Source organism: Coloeus monedula, assembly GCF_965178545.1.
Source record: "Coloeus monedula genome assembly, chromosome: 1".
Classification (NCBI taxonomy): Eukaryota; Metazoa; Chordata; class Aves; order Passeriformes; family Corvidae; genus Coloeus; species Coloeus monedula.
In genome coordinates, this window is record NC_138781.1 from 54,495,901 (window position 1) to 54,514,798 (window position 18,898).

The 18,898-nt window shown below is 36.5% G+C and overlaps 1 protein-coding gene across 2 annotated transcripts in view; it reads right to left on the reverse strand.

Moving 5' to 3' along the window:
• Positions 1–18,898, reverse strand: part of SUGCT (succinyl-CoA:glutarate-CoA transferase) — a gene marked incomplete at its 5' end in the record, with an annotated part of 342,330 nt that overhangs the window by 176,453 nt on the left and 146,979 nt on the right. The window lies entirely within an intron of this gene.

Sequence of the window (18,898 nt, forward strand, 5' to 3'; positions counted from 1 at the left end):
TCTCTCTTTCACACACCCACTCACTGTAGGTCATACAGCAGAGCTCACTGTTGTGATGTTTCTGCTGTATGCATGGCATCAGCTCCTTGAGGTAAAGAAATTACCATTGTTTCTGGGGGACCATCTGTGCCTTGTAAAGAAAACCAACAAATCACACTTCAACATATTAAATAGCAGCACTCATTGAGATTTCAGCCAAAGACCTCTAAAGTGCTTGGCAGACAGTGAATAAAGCATGTTTCAGCAAGGTAAATATTACTCTCCATATTTTGTAAGTATGGAAAACACAGCACTGCCTAGCTGAATAACTGAACCAAGGTCACTCTGAAAAAACACGGAACTGACAAACATTATGATCAACCTCCAGGCTCTACTTTTGGAACCACCAGACTTCAGTCATTGTGTTTAGATCTGATCTGGCAAGGTAAGAAGCACTTCTGGGGAATAAAGCCCCTCCTTTCTCTTTGACTCAATGTGCAATACTGGTACTAATATGCCAGGAGTGGGCAAGCCAGAGAAATTTGCTCCAGAGTCCATATTAAGAGGTTAAAAGAATTTTTCCAGTAAATGTATCATAACACTCCTTCAGCTCCTGAGTAATTGCTGTGTAGAACACCGAAGAACCCCTCATGTGCTAATCACATTTTCTATAGCTAAGCAAACTTCAGCGTAGCCTGATAAACACCTCCTAGCACAGCTCTGTCAAGATTTTGACAGCACCACTTTTATGCAATACCTTTGTCCTGTGAGCAGAGATTGATATTTTTTTCCAAATTCTGAGATGCAGAAGTACCAAAAATGAATGAGCAGGCAACCATTATACTCTTATTTATTTTAACTTTGTAGCCTTAAAATCAGAGCTCTGAATAAAGAATACTATCTTTAAGCCAGTCTAGTATTTTATCCCTTTTGGTATCACAAATCTTGAAACTTTAAATTATTCTGAGCCACTCTGATTGTTCTCAAAGGTTATGACAGAAATAGAATAATTTTTTCCATTTCTTTAATCAAAAAAATTATATAGCTGAATAATAAGAGCAATAGGGAAAATAGATGAGGAAGTATATGGAGATGTAAATTTTTCATTTACATACAGCAAATAAGTAATTTAATGCAATTACAAAACTACTGTTGCAGTCAGAGTTGACATTTATTATACAATAGAAACTCTCACAACATCACTGGCAAAAGAGAATTATAGGTGAGCAGCAGCAATGGGTTAATAAAACATGGTATGCTATTAGATAAAACTTTTACAGGTTTGCATCTGAAAGTCATAACATAACCTTTTATTTCATGTGTCACTGTGACAGAAGGTTTTTGAGGCACAGTACTTGAAAATGCAAGATGTTAAACAGATGTACTGTACAGCCTTCCAGATTTAAATCATGAGAACTGCATTTGCAGCCTGTGTGTTGTATCTCCATTTTTTTCCCTTATCAGCTCTGGATGCTTTAAATAAAACCGTCTGGTTTATGCACCCTTTTTTTTCCCTTTAACTTTTTTCCCCTAATACAGTGGACCCTAAAATCACTTCCTCCCTCCTTTTTTTTTTTTTCTTCAGACTTAAGAAAAAAATAGTTATTCAGAAATATATCTCTTGGGCAGGGAAATCTCTTTCTCCTTATTCTGCAGGTGCTGGCAAACTGATCCAATATCTTAGAGTAAAAAAAATCATCCACTGCAGAAAAAGGCAGAAGTGATACCAGTAAAAAGAAAAAATTAAAAGCAGGCCTGCTGAAATTTTGCTCTAAACTACTGAAATATTGACAGTCCTCTCCTTCTCCGTTTTAACTGTTGCTTGCACTCTAACAATCGTCTGTTAAGAAACATTTGCATAGTCATACAATTTAGCTTTCATGCCTACTCAGAGGCCACTGCTTGTGTCTTTGAAACAATGAATGCAATCATACTGTAAATACATCATTAGTAGATCATTGCAGAGCTCTGGAAGTCTTCTGGTCCAATTTTCCTGTAAAGCAGAGGCTGTTTTCAGGGTCTTGTTCAGGCACATATTGACTGTCTCTAAGGATGAGGATTTCACAGCATGTCTGATCTAGAACTAACTAAAACCATGGCAAAGCTTTTTTTCCTTATAGCTAATCAGAATTTTCTTTGCTGCAACTTATGCCCATTGCCTGTTATCATGTCGACATGGACTTCTGGTGCTATGGACTTATTTAGTGCAACATGGAATTAGTATTTCTCACAAGGACACACTGCTGGCTCTTGTTCAGCCTGCTGTCCATGAAGATCTTTGGGTCTTTATGTGTAAATCTGCATTCTATCCAGTCAATCCCTAAGCTGTAATGCTGCTTGAGGCTTTTCAGTCTCAGGTGCAGGACACCATATTTGCTTTTCTTGGACTTCATGAGGTTCCTGCCTAGACCGCTTGTCCAGCCTGTGAAAGTCCCTCTGAACAGCAGTTACACTCCAACATATCAACTTCTCCCCCCAGTTTGGTGTCACTTGCAAACATACTGAGGTTCACTCAGTCCCCCATCCAAGTCATTAATGAGTTTAAACAATATTGGCCCCAGTAGGGACCCCATGGAAACAGACAGTATTTGACATACCACTGGGTATACAAAGGCTGAACTCACAAATTACATTGTATGATCCACGCAACACTGCATGAAATAAAAGAAGTTTCCAATTAATAAAAATATGTAAATTCACTAAATTGGACAAATAATTTTGTACTAGTCAACATAGTACAATGGCTAGAATTTTTACTGTATTATAAGGGCATTTACGCATTTTTGCATTGATGCATATCCTTTAATTAACATTGCTGGTATTGTTCCTAGGTATTCAGTGCTACAGAGAAATGTGGCATGTAAATGAATGGTGGAAGCACACTCCTTGATCCAAAGAATTTTTTAAATCTCAATAAAATATACTAGGAAAAAAATGACAGTGTATCAGCCATCACATCAGAGAATTAAATGAGTGCATCTAGATATTAAAACTGCAATTTTCCGGAAAAAAATAGGCAATATATATACTTATAGACACACACATGTATATAAAAAGGCCCAATGAATTTGCATTGCAAAGAGCAGCAAGAGGAACAGACAGTATTTCCAGCAGAGGGAAACAGACTAGGCATATAGGGATGAACATCATAGCAAACAATTCCAAAATAAAGGCAACCCAGCAACACCACCTAGCTTTTCATCCATGCAGAACACAAGCAAACCATTTGAGTCACGAAGTCACAACAGAAACAAAAATACTAAAAGAAAATCTTTTACAGGGGAAGAATATATGAAATTCAATAATGAAATGGAAACTGTTAAACATTGTAAAGGGTAAACTAGTAAGATGTAAAAAAAAAAGGCATGAATAATCACACTGTTGTGAATGCAACACTGCATGAGAAGCATGCTGGTTGATGGATTGGGGTCAAAAATGCTCAGCATCTTTCAGATTCAACTCCCTGGAGCTGTTTGAGTTTAGAAAAAGGCCAAAGTAAGTGAAAGCAGGTGAAGATTCCATCTGAAAAAATAAACTGTTTCTAATGTAACTATCTTTTTCTTGGTATTTATCTACTTAGCAACAACAAAATATATTCCAAAGCCCTGCTATGCTAAACTGCTCATAGAACACTCCTTGCAGAAATATCTGGTTCTCAGGTGTTTAAAAGCAAGAAAATGCACAGATCAACACTCATCTGTTGCCACTGTATGCAAACCTGTGAAGTTCGCCACATTTTCAACTGGAGCTTTAAACAGTCAGCTTACTGGAGACAACCAATTTCACCCAATCTATTAAGAAGTTTCTGCCTAAAAATGAATATAAATGAAATAAAAGTTTTCCTATTCCTCCTTCTGCTGTTACTCATCATTATGTTTATCTTGATTTAAGGCAGTATAAAACAGTACCAATTAAAAAAAAATAAAGAACTGTTTTCAAATGCATAATACATTTAACTGAGTTTAAGTCAGCTTTAAAAAAAAAAAAAAAATTCAGCTGTTCCAAAAGCATGTATTACTTCCACAATACAAAAAGGGGACTGTGAAGTTGGGTTTTCCAGCCAAAACTCAAAATTTCCTTACAAATTTGTGTTTTCAAAGTAACATTTTACCAAAAATCTAGAATTTAGCATAAACCTTCTGGAATATGGAAAGTGAGAATGCTCATAAATATATTTGGGGCACTAAGTGAGCAAGATTTATTAAAAAGATGAACTTTATATTTGGCATGAAGTTATTTTTAAAGTTTCCAAATACCAAAGCCAGGTGAATAATTGATAACCAACCTCAGATCTCCTCAGTATGAAGAAAAAGATCTAGTTTGTACGAGATGCATGAGATGTTTTAATTGAACTAAACACAACCATCTATATATCTCTGCTAAGAACTACTTCCAGACTCCTTTGACAGACCTTCTTCCTGCTACACTTGTCCAAAGTGGCTGCTGGGGATCTTGCAGTTTTCAGCTGTTTGGTAGGCAGCTCACTGGATCAGAAAAATAGATGACTAGGATTAATTTAACCTCAGTACTGACATCATTCCCCTTTAAGGGAAAAAAAAATCCCATCTTAATAGTACCACAATCATAATAGAGTATTACAACATTTATGCTAGTGAGAATTCTTCTGAGTGAAGAGAAACATTTCTTAAGATCTCACTTTTGATCCAGGATACAGTATATTAAAATAAAAAAATTTTTTAAAAAGGCTTGATTGTCCCCTTGCTACTTTATTCACATTTAAACTTTTGACAATATTTTAAATTATTTCATTAATTTGATATAAAATACAAATAATTTTATCTCTCCCAGAACCATACTTCTAGTGATTAATTCACTAAAAAAGTTAGTTCCATTGTATTTAGTATAATTGTTGCCTGAAGAAGCAAAAGCCTAAGACAGAGAATAAAAAAGAAAAAAAAAAAAAAAGGGCAGGGGGAACCCAACTGCTTTTAAGCTATGTTTTCCTAACAGGAGCAAGAGTCGGGCCATAACATCAGTTTTTTAAGAAAACAGTACAGAAATGTTTACCTGTCAAATACTTCGCTGCTAGGAAAAGTACATATCAGCACGAGGCTACACACATTTGGAAAAATCCTTTTCTTTGGTAACAGAAAACATTGTTAGGTCAGCAAATATGCTTAGTCTTTTATTCTCCTGAGAACACCTGCAATGACTACAATATAGGGGACTGAGAAGGGAGAACTTCACTGTTTATCTCCTCCAACTAAAACATGCAGGCACTAAACAGAGAAAACATGATGGATATATTATCAGCTACTGCAATCTCCCTACACACTTTTATTACTTTCTGTAACCTCTCTGGAGACTTTGAGCAAATCCTAAAATTAAACATGAAACAGGAACTTGGGGCACAGTACCCTTGAGGAGATCATAATTTACTTCATAAGCATAAATAAGAAGATGGAGGTTTTCTAAGAACAAATCTCACATTATCCCCTTTCATCATTTCTAATCCAGTTAAATCAAGTTGCAATGTATTTTACATGAAATTTTTGACTCAAAACTTCAGGCAAATGTGATGTCTTTTTAAGTAACCACACAGAGCAGCAGGCAAGAGTCCTCTGCAGCAGGACTATGTTCTCTTATTCTAGAATTGGTAAAATAATTCTTAATTACACTATATACATATAAATTTCATGCCTTTAATTGCTATGCATAGATTTTACACTTTGGTATAACATCTACTTCTTCTCATTTAATTGGAAAATGTGTATGAGAAGCAGTAAAAAACATTCCTGACACAAATCTAGAAAAAATACCTTTATTACAAAAACCTAAAATCTATCTAAGAATACTGTTACTTCTCTTGTGACCTGCTGAGTTGTCAAGACTGAGTAATTAACACTAAATTCCCCACATGCCCTCTAGTAAAATAATAGCCTCTATAAATGAATTTGTGATTTAATGTTAAATACTCATGTTGAGGTTTCTTTCCAACCACCCAAAGGTTGCTACCTACTGGCACTTTCATCAGAATAAAACAGTGAACTAACAAACTAAACTCACTGGCTATCTAATGTAATCTGTCTTTTTAACATCCACATGGCTAGCATATTAATTTTCAGTTAAGGACATAGCCAAATACAACCCATAGTTATACTTAAGTAAATACTTTTTTCAGTTTCACCTATCACCCCACCGAGTTCTGAGGTTATTTAGATGGTCAGTTAGACAGCTACATCGATTAAGATTGCAGCACTGGCTTTTGCTCCTTTGATTTGACAAAGGCCAAACTGATGCAAAGCCAATAATCTCAAAGAGAGTACAACTACAGTGTGAGGAGTGCATGTGTTGCTTTTGAAGCAGCAGAAGGCTAGTATCCACAGAATTTGGTGTGTTCAAAACAAAAATTCACCTACAACTGCCAAGAAGTTTGGAAAAACTGTTTTGTATTGTGAAATCACAGTGACAGTTCTTACTACACTCTCTCTTAGATGACTTGTGAAGATGTAAACTATCTCTATGTGCTTTCATTTCATGCTTATTTTTCCATCACTCATCTAAAAAGTGAAGGAAAACATACACAGTGAGAATGAATGCATTTGCATTTTGCTCTAAAATAGGAAATATGCATGGATTGAAAAGTCTTGTAGAAGACCAAACATGTCACAAGAACATATAATTTGCTTTTATTTTTATAAACCTGCTTCCGATAAAGTCAGATATCTACTTCATTAGCAATTACCCTAGTCTTGCTGTGCCTTTAATTTTAATTACAATAGCTGTTTGGCTGAGAATCATTGTCATTTTTTAGATTCTGAAAGGGCATATTCAGAGGATAAAGACGTGAAAGCATGTTACAGAAATTTCCAAATATTTTGAAATTTCACTGTGGAGACACTAAATGTCACCTTCTTTTAATAACACATATTTATAAATGACACTAATTTTAGCAGTGTATTTACTGAAGTTAGGCCTTAAGACAAAGAAAAGGCAATTAAAGAAATATCAGCCTATATCGAGGATATATATTGTGTTTCAAATCCTTAGAAATCCTCAAGTATGCAGTCCTATTAAATGCATATTCTTACACCCTAAAAATAAGAATGTTTAACACTGAAAAATCCAACAGGTTCTTACAATCAGTAGGGCTTGCCATGCAAAGTATAACTCTTTTCAAATATTACAGTTTATGGTGGAGAGTAAGCAATACAGAATACTATATCAACAGAACTTAAGTTCCATCTAGGATATATCATGCAATAGGGTAAGTTGGGTATAAATGCTACATCCAGAAAATACGTATTATACAGACAGTTAAACATAAGTTTCAGATTTAGCATTAAGTTCACAAGGGAAATGTTAAAAACAAAGAGTCAATAGTTAGAAAAATACCTAAAGATGAAAAGCAATGCCATGAAAGTAGTAGGAAAGTATCTGTATTCTGTTAACATGTCTTGGTATCAGGGTATACAGAAGAATCAAAAACGGGCAGTGCAATTTTCTACTCTAGTTTTCAACATGAAAGAAATCACATATCCAAAACCAGTTCAGTAAAGTCATGGAAAGATGGGGGATTCCTAAGTCTTTTAAATCAAAGGGACAATAACAACATAGGAATTGCGGGGGAGAAAAGGGAGGTAATGTTTGCACACTCAAATTGTCAGTAAATATTCTTCTCACTTCACAATTTCAGGGGAATCAGGAAAAAGAGGGAGATTTTCACAAAATCTGTTATTACATAACTGATTTAAAGAGTTTCTCAAACTCAAAGCCTGTATCTTGATGACTGGCACAGAGACCAACTGTTTTAGAGAAATAGGTGTATTGAGCATCACAGGAAGGAGTAGAAAAATCTCAACTTCTCTTCCTCATTTGTGAACCTGTGCAAATACAGTATCTGGAAGAACAAGATTTGCAGATAAAAAATGGCATTTCTGCTCATGTCTGCTTTGGGTGTGACTTGAGGACTGCAGGAAAATTCGTTACAATTTCCTCTTCTATGCCAAGAGAGCATCAGACTACATTTAAGAGAAGGTTCTCTTCAAAACCCAGCTCATGGAAACACATAGCAACCCCTCAAAATGGCCCTCACAGGTTGTCAGCCTGACTCTTGAAACTCTCTGATCATCAATCCATACAGTTGATCACAGATGCATATGGTGTTTGCAACACTGGTAGACAAACACAAGAGAGAAACTTAGCAGTTTTTGTTTTTAAAGAGGATTTTTTTTTTACTTACTGTTTTTTCTTAGAAATTAAACTGGGATCCATAGTGTAAATACCATCTGCTTGGCATCTCAATTTATTCTTTTGTCTTTCTCTTATCATTTGTAAACTTGGTTTCAAATTACTGATTTCTGTCTTCTCCCACATGTGAATCAGGATCTCATATTGAATACTACCATTAATCACCTTTAATACACTACCTTCACATTGCAGTGACGTTTCATGTCATTTCATTTTAATGTTTTTATTCTGTGAGATATGAGGAGTTTCAGGTGTCTCCATAAACAATTAAAATTCAGCTGGATCATCCCAAAGTTCTATCTGTAAATCTGATCAAGATCTAGCTTGTTGTTGTTTGGGGTTTTTCAATTAACAATAAACCTGGATTGTTTTTCAGGACTTAAAAAAAGTTTTGAAGATCATCATCCCAGTTCAACAACATTAATCAAGATTTATATGTAATTTAACAGGAGTTTTACCCTTAAAACATATACTACAAAATTACACCATTTTTTATTTAAATTGTTATAATTAAATGCTAAGGCTGCTAACTCGCCAAATAAAATTGTGTGAAGAAAATTTCAGCATGTGGCTGGCTGCTCTGAGTGTTGAGATCTGAATGCTATAGGCAGTTTTAAACTTAGAATGAATTCTTTAAATCAGTGGTTATGTTCCTGGCCTCGCTAGCCATGCACAGTGAGGAAACACTTCCTGCTTCCTCATCAACTGTCTAGTTGAATCATACTAGAAACCTACATGAAACCACTCAGAGATGAGTGAGAAAATGGCAATGACAGAGAAAGCTTACCTGACTGATTAATGCCTTTCTGTGGTGGTTGGAACTCTGTATCTTCAAATACTCACTCCTACTCAGCCTACATACTGGTCTTCTCATGGCTCAGATATTTCTCCTTGTTAGTAAGAGGCATAAAACTAAACAGTACATTTTCTTTAAATGTTATTGCGTAACTACAATGTAAAATAAACGTGTCAGCATCTCATCTGAAAATACCACCTTTTTTTTCAGCAATTAGTGGGACTCCAAGATGAACTTAGGCTAATGAGTGCAGGAAATCTTGTAATTTCAGTATGACAGGTCATAGCTTGAACTAAGATTTTTAAATCCAGTTGAGCACTCAAGTTAAGCAACTGCAGAGCAAATGATAAGTAAAGCCTGATTTGCAGAGTTTCTGCAGTTTCAGCACAGTTTTTGTTGCTGTCATTGGCTTTTCCATTTTATTTTCTTCCTTGCTGGAACACATATATCATCATCTGTAGCTACTACCATTTGAGAGATTCTGTGTGGTGGCCGGTTAGCCTGTGGCACAAGGGACAGAGAGAGCTCTTGGTAAGACAGTCTCTGGTGGCAGAGACTTAGCGGTACTAGAAAAGGAAAGACGCCTCTCCCAGAATGCCATGTTCTGTTATGGTAATCTATCCCAGTTCTGTGTTCGTGGTTGGATGTTACCCCTTGCCCCTCGTCACTCCCCCAGAGCTTCCCCATTGGTCCTCGTTCCCTAGTCCCGCCTTTTCCCCACCCCCGGATAAAATCCTGAGTTCAGTATTGTTTTGGTCCTTGCCTCTGGAATCTTTTACAGTGTGAAGCAACAAACTGCTCCTGTGGAACACCATGCAAAGAACCTTCCTGCCTCTTTGCCGCCGACAATATTACTGAAGCTATCCGTGCGTTTGTGCGTGCATGCGTGTACCCTACAGAGCCAGACAGAGACAGGAATAATTCTGGAATATGTATTCTCCAGAATATCATTAGTATTTTCATGCCTACAAAACTTAACTCACGCTACAAAGCTTCACCATGCTACTTATAAATAGATTAGTTTTTAAACAATTAAGTAATAAAGACCAAGGATAAAATCTAGCCCTTATGGTCTCTGAGAGAGACAAAAAAATCTCCAGGCTGTGTTCAAATGAACTCCAAGAAAACTTGGTGGCATTTATTTTGAAAAAATAAAAATACCGTAAGAAACATTAAAAACAACCCTTTGTTCAAGGGAGTTATACTGAAGCATGTCTAAAATTTAGTCTGAAATCCCAGTGTTTAATATTGATTCTACTAAAATACTGCTTAGTAAATGAAGTCACATCTACTTAAGAAAAAATTTTTAAAACAAAAAATGGTGTTTTCTTTCTTGATTTGATATACTTATTTGAGTCAGGCAACCAATAGCCATAGATAGTCTCACAATTTCTATACTGTGGGGAAAGCAAAGAACACCTGTTTAAACTCAGTACTATTTTGTGATGATGATTCAGTGAATGCTCAGATTAAAAAAAAAGTAAAATCAACTTCTAAAGAATCAATTACTTCAGCATATAAACTGACTTCAGACTGAGAGACTTGATGAGATAGACATATACTTCTATTCCCTTCTTTCCCATATATGTAACAGTCTTAATGCTCATCAAACTTCACATAAATGCAAAAACTGGGTTAATTAAAAATTCTTTTTTGACCCCACAGTTACAGTTTATACAAACAGAAATGAGGGCTGGCCTTACACTCTGTAGGGGACTTCTTAGAACTTACACATCATCTAGCTCAGTGTATCAAAGTTTGATGGCCTTATCCTGAGCATACTCTGGTAGTGTGATGTGGATACAAAAATGCTGCTAGTAAGGATTTTCTTGCTATTTTCTAAGTCCGTGAGAGACTTTTCTCTCTCACAGAAGCGGTAGCAGAGTTCTGTAAACAACCAAACACCTGCAACCTTGAGAAGCCTTGTTTATGGTACAGTAGAAAAATATTTTGATAATGGATGTTTTAGGATTTTAGCCAATCACCCCCAAGGGGTGGCTGATCCTTGTCCAATTAGACTATTAAGAAAAAAGTCTATAAAAGAGTCTGTAAAATAATTAAATAAATCAATCTTGCTGCACAGTTCCTGTCTCCTGGATCTTCTCTCCTCCTCCCTACAGCTGTGGGACACAGTAATATACCCTAGGGCATTTTTTAATAGTGTGAGACACCAAATACAAATTCTTTGAAACCAACTGATGCCACTTTGATGAGCTTCAAGATTAGGGAACCAATGTGTAACTCCTGCAAGTACAGAAACTAATCCAAGAGTTTGAGGCACGAGGGACATGTTATAGGCTCCTAACACTGAGGCCTAACAAAGACTGTGAGGTTTCAAAAATAGGCTCTTTGCTTCATACCCAAGCATGGCTTTTTGACAGGTGTCCTTCTAGAAGGAAATGCCCAGAAAGGCTAGGTGACTCTTCATGTCCTTGAACAGCCATGACTGCAATGTAATTTTTAAACACAACTGAGTATTTTATGAGAGTAAATCTCTTTTTTGAGACCTTAATATTCTCCATAACAAACATAGATCACGCTTTTCTCAGTGAAAATAGTATTAGCTAAAGACATACCATTCATATATATACACACTTAAAAGGGCACTGTAAAAGCATTGCTCCTAAGCATTACTTGCTTGCTTGCGCAGAGAAAATGCAGTGCAATCTAAGTGCATGATCAACTTACTTCCCGTCAGGCTCCCCCATCAATCAGTAAAGATGTTCAAAAGTGGTTTTATTTCTCAGAAGGTCTTATTTTAATATACATCAGTTAAATCACATGATAAAGAATTTAATTTGCCAACTTCTCTGGTGCTCTCACATGAGAAGTTATACTTTCCAGAAGCATAACTATTGCGTCTTAACTCTGCTTCTCAGAGTTCCAATGTCATGGCCAAGAAGCCAAAATACAGAAAATTAAGGATAACCCACTATGTCAGGTTTTTCAGCTATTTTAACAATATGACATTTTTCAGGTGCTCAAAAAATACTTTAAACAGTTTCATTTACATCTGTGAGGACTCAGAACTGCTACGTATTTTGCATACAGCATCACAAGGTAGGTACTCAAAACATGAGGCACACACATGAAATGACCTTTTAATATTTTGATTGAAGTGACTTATCAAAAACCCAAAACCATATGGGAACTGTGTGGCAGATGCAGGAAGAGATTCCTGTCTGGCATTCAACTTCTATAAAAAGGAAGCTATATTTCTGCAACTTCCTACCTCTTTCACTTCTTTTTATACTCTGAATCAAATGAATTAAGAATTTGACAGACAACAACTTGGTTCAGAAGGCAGACTAAATGCCCTCCTAATCAATGATCAGTCAAGTCCATCCTGCATGCTTCAGGAAGACGGTATAGCAGAAAGACATTACCTGTTTTAAAAATACCACTATGTGTATGAATTAGAGGTTCTACTGTAAAGTTGGTGGTGAATTCTCATGTTGGTGTTATTTATTGTAGCATTTTTTAGAAATCAAAATTCAAGCACGGAAAAACCCTAAACATTTGATCTATTGTAGTTAGACAATTTCTTATCTAGGTCTCAAGGAAAACTGGCACCTTTCAGCTCAAGAAATTCATAAAGGACATGTGGAACATGTGGCAGCAGGTGAAAGCATGCACTGTGTGGGACTCCAGCCCTCTATACTAATAGCCAGCTTCTTTCCACTAACCTTAAAAACACAGAACACAAAAGGGCATGTCTATGATACTGCCATCGACTTTCCGCTCAAGTTTCTTGGAGAAACAACTAATTCTCTAAAATGGAGCAGAAGAGCTCCCAGGCAAAAACTAGCTGTCAGAATATGTTGATATAGTAAAAATACCCATATTTCTGGAAGCTTGTTATCCCCCATTAGTGGGTCATTTTACCAGAAATGTTTCCAATGTACTTGAGATTTAAGCAGACAACCAGCATTGGAAATTCTGTACAGCTAAAGGCAAGCAAAAACAAAACCTCATAACAGAAATTGTTGAGCTACCCCTTTGTAGAGGGAGATAAGATGGAATTGAGCTACAGGCTGTGGGATGTGCCTGCAGAACACCATGGCAGCACAGAGAAGTTTGTCTCTGCCTGACCTTGGGGGGAAAAAAATGCCACGTGGCAGATGCCCTATGGAGAGAAGCCTGCCGGAGGAGTGAACTGCATGTGATCACCCCCCATACAAGGACATTAAAGTGTGTTGCTGACGTGGCAATGTGTCTTAGGTCGCTTACTGAAAAATACCATACAAAGAAAGAAATACCATGTCTTGAAAAAGTATATAAAAACAGTTTGCTTTTCTCAATAAAAGTCTCAGTATCTTCACCAACCTGAGTCCGTGCAATCAGTCACCACATCTTCTCACTACTATTTTTCTTATCTAGACAGTAGTTGTGTATTAAATAAGTGTACAGACAAAATCTTGTCATTAACATAAACATACAGGTTTTCTTCAAGACTTCTCCACTATAAGCTCTCCATGAGTCATTGTAACAGAGGCAGGCCATGCACAAACATGGCACAGTCACGGACCAGATTTCACTACAGCCAAAATTTAAAACACATTTCCTATTACAATAGTCCTCATACCAAAATACAAGTGCTGTTTCATTTTGAGACTTTCCTATAACATCAGAATATAGAACTCTCTCATACTGCATGTATACTGCATAATTGTGTATATGTGAAAATCACATACTACAAACAGTATTGGAATTGGATTTTCCATTTTACTTCTTCAAAATACATTCTATTTCTTAATCCATTCCCCTTTAGAACAGAATCTACTTATATAAAATACCTACAGGCCAAAAGCTTGGAAACATTTGTAATTTAGTTTAAAAGAGCTACTCTTGAAAAAATTAAAGGGTTGGGTATGGCTGGTGGTGTGGTGTTTTTCCATTGCACAGAATTTAAAAATCGAAGTAAAGATTTGTCTTGAAACACCAATGCCAGGCATTGCACGTTTTCAAGTTAGCAAGAGAGGCATGAATACAGCTGAATTTCTGATTCAAAGTACAGTTTAATTTTAGACGTGTTCATCCAGATGTTTCACTTTCAATGAATTGGCATTTTTAAATGTAAAAACATTCCATCTTAAGATTTCCAACCAGTTTTAGTACTTATTTAATAGACACATGCAAAATTTAATTCCTCCTTTTGTCTGTTAGGAGGTACTTCCAGACGTACCATATTCCCTCAGGCCTTCAATCAGCTGCTTTTCAGCTGCAGGAACTTCTACATGTAAAAAGCTTCCCTATAGTATTATGGACATGAATATAATTTCATTTGTCTTGGGACAGCCCTCAATATGCCACAAAAGTCTATTTCTACAAATATAACAACTAAAATATGGTCATATTAAAAAACCAAACCCAACAGCAAACAAAAATAACCCTCAACCATAATCAAACCCAAGTCTGCACCAAAACCCACAAAATTAAAAAAAACCAACCAAAACACAACAAAAAACCACCACCAAAACAAAAACACCCTGCACATTTTGTAACTTCTGATGTTTTATATGTTCACAATACCAAACGTAGAAGCTTTAACCAGATGCTAGGAAATTTTTGCCAGGATACATATGAAATGACTTCCAAAATAAGAGACAACTTGAAGGTTAATGAAAAAAAAACAAATTACCACTTTCATAAGTTTCCACAAATAATAAACTTAAAATATCAAATAATTGCCAGCTATCAGATATTTCAATACTCAACTTATTGTGACTTTTTTTTCTGAGGCATATTCAGAGAAATGGCTAAAGGGACTGTAATGGCCTTCTGGGACAGGAAGACTAAGGTTTCTGTAAAAAATGTTAAATTAATTTTTATAGTGATGCAAAGTCAGGGAAGGGTTGTTAAGGGATGGCCTCTTGCCACAGGGTGGAGTTTTGTTATGGTATCCTTTTAGAGTCTGCAGGTGTTTGGCAGGAGCTGAAATCAGGGCCAGCTGTGATATTTCAGCTCTGATATTTCCCTCCCCATATTTCTCAGAAGTGATGCATCAGGATGATGTCTTACACCTGATGTACTCAACTTGTGTGGTATGAGTGTAACTGTTGGGGGGGGCATGGGGGAAGTGCCACTGCATGGTTTTCATTTTATTTTCAGCTGACAACATTCACATAGTAAAACTCATCAACATGAATGGATTTAATATAGTAAAACACCAGATTACAATTTATTAAACTGCCCATTTTTTCTGGGTTGTTTTGTTGCTTCCTGTATATGCTTAATTAAAGTAAGAACACTGTATAAAAGAATGTTGAAAGAAATTACAGTGCAAAAAAGGGGAGGGCAATGTTCTAAAGAAAAAAACCCCAACCTTCAGTCACTTCACTTAATCAGCAAAGATCTTTTTTCTTGCATACTTAGCTCCAGTACAGTGCGTACCTGGTTTTGTTTTGTTTTATCTTATGGGAGAATTTGAATAGTTTCTATTAAAAATGGTATTCTCTTTTAAGTTTGTTTTGTTTGGAAAGCTTCAAACCACATTGTATTTCATACACATATTCCCCGGGGTATGTTAAATGGGACCATACTGAGATCACTCATAAGATTTTTAAATGTTTTAAGAATTCTTTTAATGTTTGTACTATCTTGGCCTGGTTAAAAGAGCACATTTTTTTTAATAGTTTTTTAAAGTTACACTATATAAATTTTCATTAAAATAGTCTATACTGTACTATTAAGCATTTGTAAGAACTTTCACAAACATTCCTTTTTCCCTCACATTTTTAAGAAATTTGTTCCCTTAACTAGTTAATCTCCTTTTTCTCTCAGCTGTTTTATCCATATATGCACAACTACACACATATGTCTATCCACAGACTGATTGACTTAGCAGTACAAATGCCTGTGGTATTCATTTTAACTTTACAAATGAATAAAAGATTATAATCAGTGGAAAAAGTGGACATTTCACTCCATCCATGGAAAAACAGTATCACCTGGCACTCCAACTTAGTAAGAAATTTCCTGGTTTTTGGCAGCTCACGGAGTACAATTGAAACTGTTAATGATATTAACAAAATGTCCTGGGATCAAAAAGTATGTTGTTTTATCTCAGTTTATAGAAGGAGTTATACAAGCCACTCTCAGCCTTCAATGCTCTGTGGTCCTTTCAGTTAAAATAAAATTTGAAAACACAACCCACCAGTAGCCAATTGAGTTCCATTAGACTATTTCAGTCATCTCCTGTAGTTGTCTTTCCCCCTGCTTCCTCACACGTGCTTGTAGCCATCCTTGCATTATTCCAGCCCCCTTCCAGGATTTCTGTCTTCATCTGGTACCAGCCTAGAGCACCCTTTAGAGCATTACTGACAGCTGAGCTGACATCCATGCAGTGCATCTTGGTCACTAATGGTGCAAGACTACACTTACCGTGAAAGGTGTTTGCATTATGGATATAAAAATCCAAAGATCAAAGAGGAAGATAATGACAATAAATGAAGTAAATAAAATGTTTAGATCCAATCCTGATGGTAACACACAAAACGGAAGATGTTAGCAAAGCCTCTGTATTATCTATTAGATAAGAGTTGGGCTAAATTGAAGTATCATTGGGTTTGATGTTTTTCTGGAGTCTTCGCAATGGTTGAAAGCAAATGGTGATGAGAAGCAGATTACTGTGTTATGATAAACTCTTTAATTTTACATAACACTGTTTGAACATGTTGTTATACAGTACCAGTATGCACGGTTATCAAATGCAAGTTGAGTGACATCTTTCTTAGAATTTTATTTTCTGATCTAAACTGAGTCTGAGAAAACCACCTTATAATGGGAGCACTGGGAAGAATTATTATGAAGTTCTCATACGTGATGACTGGGTTCAGGTTTACACATAAGAAAATGGGTGGATTGATGAATAAGTGGATGAAGAATTGATTGGATAGTTACATCCAGAAGGTATGGGCCAATGTCTCAGTGAGACATTATATTGGTGACAAGTGGTATCATACCCTCAGGGGCACTTACTGGGACCAGTGCTATTTAACATCTTCATCAAAGGGATCAAGTGCACCCTCAGCAAGTTTACAGATGATACCAAGCTGAGTGGTACAGTTGACACACCTGAAATATGGGATGCCATCCAGAGGGACTCGCACAAGCTCGAGAAGTGGGCCCACAGAAACATCACAAGGTTCAACAAAGCCAAGTCCAAAGTTCTATACCTGGATTAAGGCAACCCTCAGGATTACTATGGGCTGGGGCATGAGAAGATTGAGAGCAGCCCTGCCCTGCCAAGAACAAATACAGGGAATTGGTGGAGCCTCTCATCCACCAATTCCTGCCTCTCATCTGGAATGCGATCACACATGAGAAGTGTGTGATTGCATTCCAGAAAGTGAAACATGTCCTAGGCTGCATCAAAGGAAGTGTGCCCGGCCTGTCAAGAGAGAGATCCTCTCCTACTCTGCTCTCATAAGACCCCACCTGGAGTATTGTGTCCAGCTCTGGGGTCCACAGTATAGGAAGGAGTGAGTTGGAGGAGTCCAGAGGAGTTCTGTGAAGATGATCAGAGGGCTGGATGGAGCACCTCTCCAATGACGAAAGGCTGAGAGAACTGGGAATGCTCATCCAAGAAAAGAGAAGGCTCTGTGGATTCCCTGTTGTGGCCTTTCAGTACTTGAAATGGGACTATGAAAATTGTTGGCAGGACCTGTTGTGATACTACAAGGTTTAATGATTCTAAATGGGAAAAAGGTCAATTTAGATTAACTATAGTAAAATTTTTTACAATGAGGCTCGGAAAATACTGGAACAGATTGCCCAGATAGGTGGTAGATGCACCATCCCTGCAAATATTCAAAATCAAGCTGCATGGGGCTCCTGAGCAACCTGATCTTGTTGAAGATACACCTGAAGATGGGAGGGTTGTTGTAGTAGATGACCTTGGAAAGGTCCTTTCCAACTCAAAATATTCTATGATTCTATGAAAAATCTTGCTGTGATTAGAGTATGTTCTTGTTGGTGGGTGCTGGTTTTCCCCTATTATAACTTGGATTTCATAGTACAGAGGATGCCTAGAATACAGTCTCTCAGGTGATAAACTTCTTCGCCAGTCAGACAGTCTCAGTCTTCTTTTTTTCCCTGCTTCCTTTGAACTGAAAATGCCTGTGAGAAAATGCTTCTTTCAGAAATTAAATAAATGTGTAACATGCAGCTCTGCACAAATATTGGCATTTAATTTCCAATAGCAATGTCTGGGTGCCATGTATTTCAGAGAAGGGTGTGGAAAAGATAAAGCTTTTCAAGCAGTTTCATGAGGAAGAGATTAGCATGCTGCTTTACAGGAAGATATTTCAAAACACATGCCATATCTAACTGCAAAGCACCATGATACCTTTTATAGATAAGCTAACTATGTCAAGTAATAACCTGACATATATATATAATTATAATAAAATGTATGTGGAAATATTATTTAGGTGAATTCTAACAATTGCAAGGCAGCCAAGATAACCTCTTTTCAATTTGGGAGGTAGTAGCCCATGACATACAATGTTTTAAAGGCAGTCTCTTTCAGAGTAGACTCAACTTCTTAAAATTCACAGCATCAAAAAAGCATCAAAAAAAAGCACAGAATATTTTTCCAATGTTGCCCCAAGTAGAGCCAAGTCTGAGTAAAATACTCTTGCTGTATGTTCTTCAAAGCCCAACCTTAATCCCTGTGAAAGTTATGAAGTGAAAAATTTGGCCCATGCATACTTTACGGCATGATACTACATCATTTTAAGGAGAAAGAGCATATTTATTTAATAAAAAAGATTCTTTCCCTGCAGTCACCTTACAAATATTATTTTATGCCTCTGACATATAATAATATTTATAACAAACATATTTGTTATAAACATATTCTTTTATGACAGAGATTTCTTTGCCTGCTCTTATTTTCCCAACACTACA